This window comes from Schistocerca piceifrons, chromosome 6 (assembly GCF_021461385.2).
Source record: "Schistocerca piceifrons isolate TAMUIC-IGC-003096 chromosome 6, iqSchPice1.1, whole genome shotgun sequence".
Lineage (NCBI taxonomy): Eukaryota > Metazoa > Arthropoda > Insecta > Orthoptera > Acrididae > Schistocerca > Schistocerca piceifrons.
This window is the reverse complement of record NC_060143.1, coordinates 515,353,769-515,368,851: the sequence shown is the minus strand read 5'-3', so window position 1 is coordinate 515,368,851 and position 15,083 is coordinate 515,353,769.

Here is a 15,083-nt window from a genome sequence, read left to right as displayed (position 1 = left end):
GCGTTACTCCCCTATGTAGATGGAGACATGGTTTATGTTGTATTCAATACCGATGCAATTTCTGTGTTTGATGGTCAATGTGAAGATCCAAGGGTTACAGATAAACTGCATTGGTGCATAGGAAAAACCTACAGCTCTCCCAGAAAATGTTCCAAGGAGATACCGTTGTGGAGCGTTACTCCTCCGGGCAGAGGTCGGCTTGGTGACTGTTATATTCAACCCCGATGCAATTTCTGTGTTTGATGGTCAATGTGAAGGTCTAAGGGATACAGATAAACTGCATTGGTGCATAGGAAAAACCAACAGGTCTCACAGAAAATGTTCCAAGCAGATACCGTGGTGAAACGTTACTCTTCCGGGCAGAAGTCGGCTTGGTGCCTGTTATATTCAATACCGATGCAATTTCTGTGTTTGATGGTCAATGCAAAGGTCCCAGAGTTACAAAAATCTGCAGTGGTGCATCGGAAACAACTGCAAGACTCCTAGTTAATGTTCGAAGCAGATACCGTTGGCAGCGTTACTCCCCTATAGAGAAGGAGACAAGGTTTGTGTCATATTCAATACCGATGCAATTTCTGTGTTTGATGGTCAATGCGATGGTGCAAGGGTTACAATAAATCTTCAGTGGTGCATTGGATACAACTACAGGACTCCTAGATAATGTTCGAGGCAAATAACGTTTGAAGCGACACTCCCCTATAGAGGAGGAGACATGTTACATGTTGTATTCAATACCGATGCAATTTCTGTGTTTTATGGTCAATGTGAAGGTTCAAGGGTTACAGTAAACCTGCAGTGGTGCATCGGAAACATCTACAGGACTCCTAGATAATGTTCGAAGCAGATACCGTTTGAAGCGTTACTCTCCTGGAGAGAAAGAGACATGGTATATGTTGTATTCAATACCGATGCAATGTCTGTGTATGATGGTCAATGTGAAGGTCTAAGGGTTACAGATAAACTACATTGGTGCATAGGAAAACCAACAGCCCTCCCAGAAAATGTTCCAAGCAGATACCGTTGTGGAGCGTTACTCCTCCGGGCAGAAGTCGGCTTGGTGCCTGTTATATTCAATACCGTTGCAATTTCTGTTTTTGATGGTCAATGCGAAGGTCCAAGGGTTACAGTAAATCTGCAGTGGTGCATCGGATACAACTACAGGACTCCCAGATAATGTTCAAAGCGGATACCGTTTGAAGCGTTACTCTCCTGGAGAGAAGGAGACATGGTATATGTTGTATTCAATACCGATGCAATATCTGTGTTTGATGGTCAATGTGAAGGACTAAGGGTTACAGATAAACTGCATAGGTGCATAGGAAAAACCTACAGGTCTCCCAGAAAAGGTTCCCAGCAGATACCGTTGTGGAGCGTTACTCCTCCGGGCAGAAGTCGACTTGGTGCCTGTTATATTCAATACCGATGCAATTTCTGTGTTTGATGGTCAATGCGAAGGTCCAAGGGTTACAGTAAATCTGCAGTGGTGCATCGGAAACAACTACAGGACTCCTAGAAAATGTTCGAAGCAGATACCGCTTGATGCGTTATTCCCCTATAGAGAAGGATACATGGTATATGTTGTATTCAAAACCGATGCAATATCTGTGTTTGATGGTCAATGTGAAGGTTCAAGGGTTACAGTAATCTGCAGTGGTGCATCGGAAACAACTGCAAGACTCCTTGTTAATGTTCGAAGCAGATACCGTAGGCAGCGTTACTCCCCTACAGAGAAGGAGACAAGGTTTGTGTTATATTTAATCCCGATGCCATTTCTGTGTTTGATGGTCAATGCGATGGTGCAAGGGTTACAATAAATCTTCAGTGGTGCACCGGATACAACTACAGGACTCCTAGATAATGTTCGAGGCAGATTCCGTATGAAGCGACACTCCCCTATAGAGAAGGAGACATGTTACATGTTGTATTCAATACCGATGAAATTTCTGTGTTTTATGGTCAATGTGAAGGTTCAAGGGTTACAGTAAATCTGCAGTGGTGCATCGGAAACATCTACAGCACTCCTAGATAATGTTCGAAGCTGATACCGTTTGATGCGTTACTCTCCTGGAGAGAAAGAGACATGGTATATGTTGTATTCAATACCGATGCAATTTCTGTGTATGATGGTCAATGTGAAGGTCTAAGGGTTACAGATAAACTACATTGGTGCATAGGAAAAACCTACAGCCCTCCCAGAAAATGTTCCAAGCAGATACCGTGGTGAAGCATTACTCTTCCGGGCTGATGTCGTCTTGGTGCCTGTTATATTCAATACCGATGCAATTTCTGTGTTTGATGGTCAATGTGAAGGTCTAAGGGTTACAGGTAAACTACATTGGTGCATAGGAAAAACCTACAGCCCTCCCAGAAAATGTTCCAAGCAGATACCGTTGTGGAGCGTTACTCCTCCGGGCAGAAGTCGGCTTGGTGCCTGTTATATTCATTACCGATGCAATTTCTGTGTTTGATGGTCAATGCGAAGGTCCAAGGGTTACAGTAAATCTGCAGTGGTGCATCGGAAACAACTACAGGACTCCTAGAAAATGTTCGAAGCAGATACCGTTTGATGCGTTACTCCCCTATAGAGAAGGAGACATGGTATATGTTGTATTCAAAACCGATGCAATTTCTGTCTTTGATGGTCAATGTGAAGGTTCAAGGGTTACAGTAAATCTGCAGTGGTGCATCGGAAACGACTACAAGACTCCTAGATAATGTTCGAAGCAGATACCGTTTTAAGCGTTACTTCCCTATGTAGATGGAGACATGGTTTATGTTGTATTCAATACCGATGCAATTTCTGTGTTTGATGGTCAATGTGAAGATCCAAGGGTTACAGATAAACTGCATTGGTGCATAGGAAAAACCTACAGCTCTCCCAGAAGATGTTCCAAGCAGATACCGTTGTGGAGCGTTACTCCTCCGGGCAGAGGTCGGCTTGGTGACTGTTATATTCAATACCGATGCAATTTCTGTGTTTGATGGTCAATGTGAAGGTCTAAGGGATACAGATAAACTGAATTGGTGCATAGGAAAAACCAACAGGTCTCACAGAAAATGTTCCAAGCAGATACCGTGGTGAAGCGTTACTCTTCCGGGCAGAAGTCGGCTTGGTGCCTGTTATATTCAATACCGATGCAATTTCTGTGTTTGATGGTCAATGCAAAGGTCCAAGAGTTACAAAAATCTGCAGTGGTGCATCGGAAACAACTGCAAGAATCCTAGTTAATGTTCGAAGCAGATACCGTTGGCAGCGTTACTCCCCTATAGAGAAGGAGACAAGGTTTGTGTTATATTCAATGCCGATGCAATTTCTGTGCTTGATGGTCAATGCGATGGTGCAAGGGTTACAATAAATCTTCAGTGGTGCATCGGATACAACTACAGGACTCCTAGATAATGTTCGAGGCAGATTCCGTTTGAAGCGACACTCCCCTATAGAGAAGGAGACATGTTACATGTAGTATTCAATACCGATGCAATTTCTGTGTTTTATGGTCAATGTGAAGGTTCAAGGGTTACAGTAAATCTGCAGTGGTGCATCGGAAACAACTACAGGACTCCTAGAAAATGTTCGAAGCAGATACCGTTTGCAGAGTTACTCCCCTATAGAGAAGGAGATATATTACATGTTGTATTCAATACCAAAGCGATTTCTGTGTTTGATGGTCAATGTGAAGTGTCAAGGGTTACAGTAAACCTGCAGTGGTGCATCGGAAACAACTACAGGACTCCCACATAATGTTCGAAGATAATACCGTTTGAAGCGTTACTCTCCTGGAGAGACGGAGACATGGTATATGTTGTATTCTATACCGATGCAATTTCTGTGTATGATGGTCAATGTGATGGTCTAACGGTTACAGATAAACTGCATTGAAGCATAGGAAAAACCTACAGCTCTCCCAGAATACGTTCCAAGCAGATACCGTGGTGAAGCGTTACTCTTCCGGCAGAAGTCGGCTTGGTGCCTGTTATGTGCAATACCGATGCAATTACTGTGTTTGATGGTCAATGTGAAGGTCTAAGGGTTACAGATAAACTGCATTGGTGCATAGGAAAAACCTACAGCTCTCCCAGAAAATGTTCCAAGAAGATACCGTGGTGAAGCGTTACTCCTCCGGGCAGAAGTCGGCTTGGTGCCTGTTATATTCAATACCGATGCAATTTCTGTGTTTGATGGTCAATGCGAAGGTTCAAGGGTTACAGTAAATCTGCAGTGGTGTATCGGAAACAAGTACAGGACTCCCAGAAATTGGTCGAAGCAGATACCGTTTGAAGGGTTACTCCCCTATAGAGAAGGAGACATGGTATATGTTGTATTCAATACCTATGCAATGTCTGTGTTTGATCGTCAATGTGAAGGGTCAAGGGATACAGTAAATTTGCATTTTTGCATCGGAAACAACTACAGGACTCCTAGTTAATGTTCGAAGCAGATACCGCTTGAAGCGTTACTCTCCTGTAGAGGAGGAGACATGGCATATGCTGTATTCAATACCGATGCAATTTCAGTGTATGATGGTCAATGTGAAGGTCTAAGGGTTACAGATAAACTGCATTGGTGCATAGGAAAAGTCTACAGGTCTTCTAGAAAATGTTCCAAGCAGATACCGTTGCGGAGCGTTACTCCTCCGAGCAGAAGTCGGCTAGGTGCCTGTTATATTCAATACCGATGCAATTTCTGTGTTTGATGGTCAATGCGAAGGTCCAAGGGTTACAGTAAATCTGCAGTGGTGCATCGCAAAAGACTTCAGGACTCGTTGAAAAAGGTTCGAAGCATACACCGTTTGCAGCGATACTCCCCTATAAAGAATGAGACATGGTATATGTTGTATTCAATAACGATGCAATTTCTGTGTTTCATGGTCAATGTGAACGTTCAAGGGTTACAGTAAATCTGCAGTGGTGCATCGGAAACAACTACAGGACTCCCAGATAATGTTGATGCAGATACCGTTTGAAGCGTTACTCTCCTGGAGAGAAGGAGACATGGTTTAAGTTGTATTCAGTACCGATGCAATTTCTTTGTTTGATGGTCAATGTGAAGGTCTAAGGGTTACAGATAAATTGCATTGGTGCTTAGGAAACACCTACAGCTCCCCAGAAAATGTTCCAAGCAGATACCGTTGTCGATCGTTACTCCTCCGGGCAGAAGTTGGCTTGTTGCCTGGTATATTCAATACCGATGCAATTTCTGTGTTTGATGGTCAATGCGAAGGTCCAACGGTTACAGTAAATCCGCAGTGGTGCATCGGAAACAACTACAGCTCTCCTAGAAAATGTTCGAAGCAGATACCGTTTGAAGCGTTACTCTCCTGGAGAGAAGGAGACATGGTATATGTTGTATTCAATACCGATGCAATTTCTGTGTTTGATGGTCAGTGTGAAGGTCTAAGGGTTACAGATAAACTGCATTGGTGCATTGTAAATATCTAAAGCTGTCCCAGAAAATGATCCAAGCAGATACCGTTGTGGAGCGTTACTCCTCCGAGGAGAAGTCGGCTTGGTGCCTGTTATACTCAATACCGATGGGATTTCTGTGTTTGATGGTCAATGCGAAGGTCCAAGGGTTACAGTAAATCTGCAGTGGTGCATCGGAAACATCTACAGGAATCCCAGAAAATGTTCGAAGCAGATACCGATTGAAGCGTTACTCTCCTGGACAGACGCCGTAATTGTGGATGTTGCATTGAATCCCGATGCAATTTCTGTGTTTGATGGTCAATGCGACGGTTCAAGGGTTACAGTAAACCTACAGTAGCGCATCGGAAACAACTACGATTCCCAGAAAATGTTCCAAGCAAATACCGTTTGAAACGTTACTCACCTGGGAGAGGGAGACATGGTATGTATTGTATTCAATCATGACGCAATTTCTGTGTTGCTGGTCAATGGGAAGGTCAAGGGTTACAGTAAAACTAGAGTGTTGCATCGGAAACTAGTTCAGTACTCCCAGAAAATGTTCCAAGCAGATTCTGTTTGAAGCGTTACTCCCCTGGACAGAAGTACACATGGAATATGTTTTATTCAATCCCGATGCAATTTCTGTGTTTCATGGTTAATGTGAAGGTCCAAGGGTTACAGTAAACCTGCTTTGGTGCATCGGAAACAACTACAGGACTCCCAGAAATTGTTCGAAGAAGATACCGTTTGAAGCGTAATTCCCCTCGACAGAAGTAGACATGTAATACGTGGTAATCATTCCCGATGCAATATCTGTGTTTGATGGTCAATGTGAAGGTCCAAACGTTACAGTAAACCTGCATTGGTGCTTCGGAAACAACTACAGTACTCCCAGAAAGTGTTCGAAGCAGAAGCCGTTGTAAGCGTTACTCGCCTGGACAGATGTCGTAATGGTGCCTGTTTTATTCAATCCCGATCCTATTTCTGTGTTCGATGGTCAATGCAAAGGTCCAAGGGTTACAGTAAACCTGCAGTGGTGCTTCGGAAACAACTACAGGACTACCAGAAAATGGTCCAAGCAGATATCGATTGGACCATTACTCACCCCGACAGAAGTAGACAATTTATACGTTGTAATCAATCCCGATGCAGTTTCTGTGTTTGATGGTCAATGTGAAGCTCCAAGCGTGACAGTAAAGCTGCATTGGTGCATTGGAAACAACTACAGGATTCCCCGAAAATGTAGCATGCAGATACTGTTTGAAGCGTTACTGCACTCGACAGAAGGAGATATGGTATATGTTGTATTCAATACCGATGCAATTTCTTTGTTTGATGGTCAATGTGAAGGTCCAAGGGTTACGGTAATCCTCCAGTGTTGCATCGGAAACTAGTACAGTACTCCCAGAAAATGTTCCAAGCAGATAGTGTTTGAAGTGTTACTCCCCTGGGCAGAAGTAGACATGGAATACGTTTTATTCAATCCCGTTGCAATTTCTGTGTTTGATGGTTAATATGAAGGTCCAAGGGTTATAGGAAACCTGCTTTGGTGCATCGGAAACAACTACTGGACTCCCAGAAAAGGTTCCACGCACAGACCATTTGAAGCGTCTGGACAGTAGACGACATGCAGCCTATTATATTCAATCCCGATGTTATTTCTGTGCTTCGTCGTCAATGTAATGTCCAACATTTACAGTAACCCTGAAGTTGTGCATCGGAAACAAATACTTGACTCCCAGGAAAGTTTATAATCACAGACTGTTTCAATAGTTGCACCGGTGGTCAGAAGTCGGCATGGTGAGTGTTGATTTCAATCCCAATGGAATATGTTTGTTTCGTCGTAAATGTGGAGGTACAACTGTTACAGTAAACCAGCAGTGGTGCTTCGCAAGCAACTACTGGACTCCCAGAAAAGTACCAACCACAGAACGATTAAAGCGTTACTTGCGTGCACAATAGTCGGCATGGTGACTGTTGCATTCAATTCCAATTCACTTCCAGAAAAAGTGGGTGATGCGTTACTTCCCTGGACAAAAGCCGAAACGATGCCTATTGTATTCAATCCCGATGGAACTTCAGTGTTTCGTAGTCAATGTGAACGACCACGGGTCACAGTAAACCTGCAGCGGTGCATCGGAAACAACTGCAGTACGCCCAGAAAATGTTCCAATCAAATATCGTTTGAAGTGTTACTCCCATGGACAGATGTCGGCTTGGTGCATGTTGTATTCAACCCCGATACGGTTTCTGTGTTTGATGGTCAATGTGAAGGTCCAAGGGCTACAGTAGCCCTGCAGTGGTGAAACATCCTGGCAGATTTAAACTGTGTTTCGACCGAGACTCGAACTCGGGACCTTTGCCTTTCGCGGGCAAGTCCTAGTTCTGCAATGTTCGCAGGAGAGCTTCTGTAAAGTTTGGATGGTAGGAGACGAGGTAGAGGCGGAATTAAAGCTGTGAGAATGGGGTGTGAGTCGTGCTTGGGTAGCTCAGTAGGTAGAGCATTTGCCCGCGAAAGGCAAAGGACCCGAGTTCGAGTCTCGGTCCGGCATACAGTTTTAATCTGCCAGGAAGTTTCATATCAGCTCACACTCCGCTGTAGAGTGGAAGTTTCATTCTAGAAACAACCCCCAGGCTGTGGCTATGCCATCTCTCCGCAATATCCGTTCTTTCAGGAGTGCTAGTTCTGCAAGTTTCGCAGGAGAGCTTCTGTAAAGTTTAGAAGGTAGGAGACGAGGTACTGGCGGAATTAAAGGTGTGAGGGCGGGGTGTGAGTCGTGCTTTGGTAGCTCATTCGGTAGAGCACTTGCCCGTGAAAGGCAAAGGTCCCGAGTTCAAGGTCTCGGTCCGGCACAAAGTTTTATTCTGCCAGGAAGTTTCATATCAGCGCACACTCCGCTGCAGAGTGAAAATTTCATTATGCAGTGGTGCATCGGAAACAACTGCAGGACTCCCAGAAAATGTTCCAAAGAGACACAGTTTGAAGCGTTACTCCCCAGAGCAGAAGTCACCATGTTGCATTTTGTGTTGAATCCCGATGCAATTTCTGCGTATCGTCTTCAATGTGAAGATCCAAGCGTTACAGGAAAACTGCAGTTGTGCATCGGAAACAAATACTGGACTCCCAGAAATGGTATCAAGCAGATACTGGGTGAAGCGTTACTTCCGTAGCCAGAAGTCGGCATGGTGCCTATTGTATTCAATGTGCACTTCCAAGGGTTACAGTAAACCTGCAGTTGTGCATCGTAAGTCACTACTGTACTCCAATAAACGGTTCCAAGGAGATACCGATTGATGCGTTACTCCCGTGGACCCAAGAAGGCATGATGCCTGTTGTTATCAGTCCTGATGCATTTTCTGTTTTTCGTCGTCAATGTGAAAGTCCAAGGGTTACAGTAGTACATCAGAAACAACTACTGGGCACCCAGGAAGAGCTCCAAGCAAAAACCGTTTGAGTCGTTACACCCCTGGACAGAAGTCGGCATGGTGCCTGTTGTATTCAGTGTCGATGCAATTTCTGTGTTTCATCGTTGATATGGAGGTCCATGGGTTACAGTAAACCTACAGTGGTGCATCGGAAACAACTACAGGACTCTCAGGAAATGTTCGAAGCAGATACCCTTTGACGCGTTACTCCCCCACACAGAAGTCGGCATGGTGCATGTTGTATTCAATTCCGATGCAAATTCTGTGTTTCATGGTCACTGTGAAGGTCCACGTGTTACAGTAAATCTGCAGTTGTGCATCAGATACAACTACTGGTCTCCCAGGATTGGTTCCAAGCACAGAATGTTTGATGTGTTACTCCCCTAACATGTAGTCGCCATGAGGTGTTGTATTCAATCAAATTTCTGAGTTTCGTCGTCGATGTGAAGATCCAATAGTTACAGTAAACCTGCACCGGAAACATCTACTAAACTCACCGAAAAGTTCCATGCACAGAACGATTGAAGCGTTGCTTGCCTAGACAGTAGTCGGCATGATGCTTGTTGTGTTCAATCACGTGCAATTTCTGTGTATCGTCTTCAATGTGAAGATCGAAGCGTTACAGTAAAACAGCAGACGTGCATCGGAAACAAATACTGGACTCCCAGATAAAGTATCAAGCAGATACTGGGAGAAGCGTTACACCTCTGGCGAAAAGACGGAGGGGTGCCTATTGTGTTGAATCCCGATGGTAATTTCTGTATTTCGTTGTCAATGTGCACATCCCAGAAATACAGTAAACCTGCAGTTGTGCATCGGAATAAACTACGGTACTCACAGAAATGGTTCCAAGCAGATACCGTTTGAAGCGTTACTCCTCTGGATAGAAGAATGCATGATGCCTGTTGTTACCAATCCCCATGCAATTTCTGTGATTGCTGGTGAATGTGAAGGTCCAAGGGTTACAGTAAACCTGCATTGGTGCAACGGAAACAGCTACTGGACACCCAGAAGAAGTTTCCAGTGGATACTGTTTGAAGCGTTACTCACGTGGACATTAGTCGTAATGGTGCCTGTTGTATTCAATCCCGATTCAATTTCTGTATATCGTCTACAATGTGAAGATCCAAGAGTTACAGGAAAACTGCAATGGTGCATTGGAAAAACTACTACACTACCAGAAAAGTTCCATGCACAGAACGATTGAAGCGTTACTTGCCTAGACAGTAGTCGGCATGATGCTTGTTGTGTTCAATCACGTGCAATTTCTGTGTATCGTCTTCAATGTGAAGATCGAAGCGTTACAGTAAAACTGCAGTCGTGCATCGGAAACAAATACTGGACTCCCAGAGATAATATCAAACAGATACTGGGTGAAGCGTCACTGACCTCGCCAAAAGTCGGCAAGGTGCATATTGTATTCAATGCTGATGCAATTTCTGTGTTTCGGCGTCAATGTAAACGTCCAAGAGTTACAGTAATCCCGCAGTAGTGCATCGGAAACCACTACTACACTACCAGAAAAGGTATCTAGCAGATACGGTGTGAAGCGCTGCTCCCCTGGACAGAAGTCGGCATGATGGCTATTGCATTCAATACCGAGGCTATTTCTGTGTTTCGTCGTGAATCTGCTGGTCCAAGGGTTCCTGTAAACCTGCAGTGGTGCATCGTAAACAAATACTGGACTCCCAGAAAAGCAACAAAGGGGACAACGGGAGTAGCGTTGTTCCCATGGCCAAAAAAGTCATGGAATCAATTGTTTTCAAACCCGAAGCAACATCTGTGTTTGGTCGTCAATGTGAAGGTCCAAGGGTTACAGTCAACCTGCAGTGGTGCACCGGAAACAACTACTGTGCTCCCAGGAATGGTTCAATGAAGATACGGTGTGAAGAGTTACTGCCGTGGACCAAAGTCAGGATGGTGCCTGTCGTATTCAGTCCCGACGCAATTTCTATCTTTCGTCGTCAATGTGAAGGTCCAAGGGTTACAGTTAACCTGCAGTGGTGCTTCGGAAAAAACTACTGGATTCCCAAAAAAGCTTCCAAGCACAGAAAGTTTGAAGCGTTACTCGCCTGGACTGTAGTCGGCAAGGTGCATGTTGTATTCAATAGCGATGCAAATTCTGTGTTTCATCGTCAATCGGAAAGGTCCAAGGGTAACAGTCAACATGCAGCGGGGCATCGTAAACAACTACTGGACTCCCAGGATAGGTTCCAAGCACCGACCATTTGAAGCGTTACTCGTCTGGACAGTTATCGACATTGTGCCTGTTGTATTCAAACCCGATGTAATTTCTGTGTTTCGTCGTCAATGAGCAGATCCAAGCGTTACAGAAAGACTGCAGTGGTACATCGGAAACTACCACTGCACTCTCAGAAAAGGTAAAAAGCAGATACGGTGTGAAGGGTTACTCTCCTGGACAGTAGTCGGCATGGTGCCTGTTGTTTGAATCCCGATGCAACTTCTGTGTTTTGTTGTCAACGTGAATGTCCAAGGGTTACAGTTAACATGCAGCGATGCTTCGAAAACAACTACTGGACTCCCATAAAATGTCACAAGCACATCGTTTGAAGCGTTATTCGTCTAAACAGTACTCGACATGGTGTCTGTTGTATTCAGTCCCGATGCAATTTCTGTGTTTCGTCTTCAATGTGAAGGTCCAAGTGTTGCAGTAAACTTGCAGTGATGAATCGGAAACAACTACTAGTCACCCAGAAAAAGTTCCAAGCAGATACCACTTGAAGCTTTACTCCCCTGGACGGATGTCGGCATGGTGCCTCTTGTATTCATTCCGACGCAAATTCTGTGTTTCAACGTAAATGTGACGGCCCAACAGTTAGAGTAACCATGCAGATGTGCATCGGAAACAACTACTAGACTCCCTGGAAGGTTCCATACCACAGACCGTATGAAGCATTGCTCCCCTGCATAGAAGACGACATGGTGAGTGTTGTATTCAATCCCAATGCAACTTCTGTGTTCCGTCGTAAATCTGAACGTCCAAGTATTACAGTAAACATGTGGTGGTGCATCGGTAACAACTACTGGACTCCCAGGAAAGATTGCAGGCACAGACCCTTTTAAGCGTTACTCGAATTGACAGTAATCAGCATGGTGTCTGTTGTACTCAATGTCGACGCCATTTCTGTGTTTCGTCGACAATGTGAAGTTCCATGGGTTACAGTAAACCGGCAGTGGTGCATCGGAAACAACTACTGGACTCCCAGGATAGGTTCCAAGCACAGACCGTTTGAAGTGTTACTCGCCCCTGATAGAATTTGGCATGGTGCCTGTTGTATTCAATCCCCATGCAATATCTGTGTTTCAGCGTCAATGTGAATATCAATGGGTTACAGTAATTCTGCAGTTCTGCATCCGAAACGACTACTGGACTCCCAGAAAAAGTTCCAAGTAGATACGGTTTGAAGCTTTATTCCCCTCGACAGAAGTCCGTATGGTGCCTGTTGTTTTCAATCGCTATGCAATTTCCGTGCTCATCCTCAATGTCTAGGTCCAAGGGTTACAGTAAAATTGCAGTGCTGCATCGGTAACAACTACTGGACTCCCAGAAAAGGTTCCAAGCAGATACCCGTTTGAGCGTTACTTCCTTGGGCAGAAGTCGGCATGGTGCCTGTTGTATTAAATCCGTATACAATTTGTTTGTTTCATCGTCAATGTGAAGGTCCAAGGGTATAGTAAACCTGCAGTGGTGCATTGGAAAAAACTATTGGACTCCCAGGAAAGGATCCAAGCACAGACCGCTTGAAGCGTTACTCCCAAGGACGGAAAATGCAATGGTGCTTGTTGTATTCAATCCCGTTGCAATTTCTGTGTTTCTTCGTCAATGTGCGTCGGTAAGCCTCCGCGTGGGTTCGGTTTTCTCTAATTTTTTACCAACGCGGTCTTTTCTCGAGATATATGCATGATGGGGCTATGTATTGGTTGACTGGTTGACTCAAGTGAGGTGAAACTCATGTAGACATGAAATTCGTATTACATGTCTGTGTTGCAATCTCATCAGAATGTTTGAAGTCGATTGAAGAATTTCGCACACACATGGCCAAAAAACAGAAAATACTTATTAAAAAATGAACTTCTTAATAAAGCATGTGTTTAAAACGTACTATAAAGTATAAAATAGATTCTCCTATTCCTATTCTGTTTCCTAATCGCATATGGGTGGTCGTGAAAATTTGTGCTTGTACGTTTTTAATAGCTATGACAATAATTCGAAAAATTGAAAACGAAAATGTGAGCCTCATGCTACAGAAAACTGAAGCATGTCTACTTCACCTAGTCACTAACAGTTTTATAGCACAGCACATGGTATAAGCTGTACGTGATTTTTCTCAACGACAAATACTCTCTACACAACTTACTTTCATCTATTGTATATGCCGCACAATTTTCGTTTTAAATTTTAAAAGTATTGTTATAGCTATGAAAAATTCACAAACTCAGATTTTCAGGACTGTGTGTACGGTGGTAATGAATCTAGTAGAATTAATTTTACATTTTATAGTTCGCTTTAAAGAAATGTTATATTAAGAAGTTTTTGAATACATAAATAATTACTTATTCCAGTCTGGGACTCCAGCTACCATTTCAGGATCCCGCATAATACGAGCTTAGTGAAGAGCGATATGCAGGGCAGCCAGGCACCAGAGTGCCAAAGGCGTTTGGAAAGTCGCGAAGCTTAATGAACATTCGTACCAGTGGCGTAGCGTGGTTGTAAAGCTTGGGGAGACTGTGCAGTTATTATAGGGAGACAAAATAGTACAATAAACAATAATTTAAACAAATTAAACAAAATGTATGAAATGAAACAACAACAACAACTACTACTACTACAAATACTACTACTACCATTACCACCGCCACCACCACTAATAATAATAATAATAATAACTAACTTGTTCAAGAAACGATGACAAATTTGTAGAACTCTAGCAGTAAGAGAAGAAGCACTTATAATTTCTTGTACACAAATGTAATGCGCCTGTCTTTTCTTTCCACGAATAAGGCTATAACTCGGTCTACAAAGATCTGATCACTGGGTAGCTCTCCAAGTAGTGTCTTTTCTATTGCTAACGTGCTCAAATACGACAGCCGGATGTTGGACATTGAATTCCTTAAATAATTCTTCACTCCTTTAAGAGCACTCATGCTTCGTTCACTGCTTGCTGTAGTTGCGGGTAGGGTCAAAACAAAACGCAGGAACTTCGTTGTTTTCTCATCAATGGAGTCTAAATCATTGTTGACAATGTACTTTAAGAGGATTCTTGCAGATAGTTTTTTCTCATTAGCGTATATGTTACACAGTTCATTTTCAAGTTGTTCTTGTTTGATAAAAGGTTACTGTTCTAATAATTGAAGCAGTTTCAACTTTGGAAATTCTTTTTGATAGTTCGGGAAACACTTTTCGTTCAAAAGCTCAACAAACTGAATCTGGGTTAAGTCTTGAAACCTACTTTCCATGTGAACAGTTTGCAAATCAAGTATCTCGTAAGTTAGTGCCCTGAGAGATGACTTGACTGTCACAGTATGATAAGTTGCCATTCAAACACAAGCTGCATTTAATGCATTCATCGACGAAATTTTCCGTTCTTAATTGTCGTAAGTTTCTCAAAGCAGTTCTTATTTCGTCGTGGCAAGCAGTTATACTGACAGATTTTGACTGAAGAACATTAAAGAGATGATCAACATAAACAAAGCACATTCGGTAGAAGCAAATCAAGTAGACAAACGTAGGATCATCCTTCCGTCTTTTCATTCCCACAGCACAGCTCAAAGATTCTGGGTCCCAATGAGTCTGTATCATCAAATATATAATTAAAAACACTATATAGCCCTGAGAAATGATCAGATGTTGTTGAAACTGCCCTCGAACGAAAGTTCCAGGGAGTGTTGCTTACATGTAGCAGTTTAAATCCTTTCTGAGTTAGCAGATACAGTTCGTTTGGATGATTTGCTGAAAAACGAATGTTTGGAAGATCACTTACAAACATGCGTACTTGTCGTATGGTTTTGCAGACATGTAACAGTACCAAATTAACTTGTCTGCGTAACAATGAATAAACAACGCATAGGGATAGAAATACTTCACCAATCGTTGTAGTCCTCTCTGTCCTCTATTACTGAAGCGGCGTCATATATTTGACTAACTACTTTTTCTTACACATTCCATTCTTTCAGTAATGCATGAATAATGTTTAACAAATCTTCACCAGTTTTCTCTCCATAAACGTCGT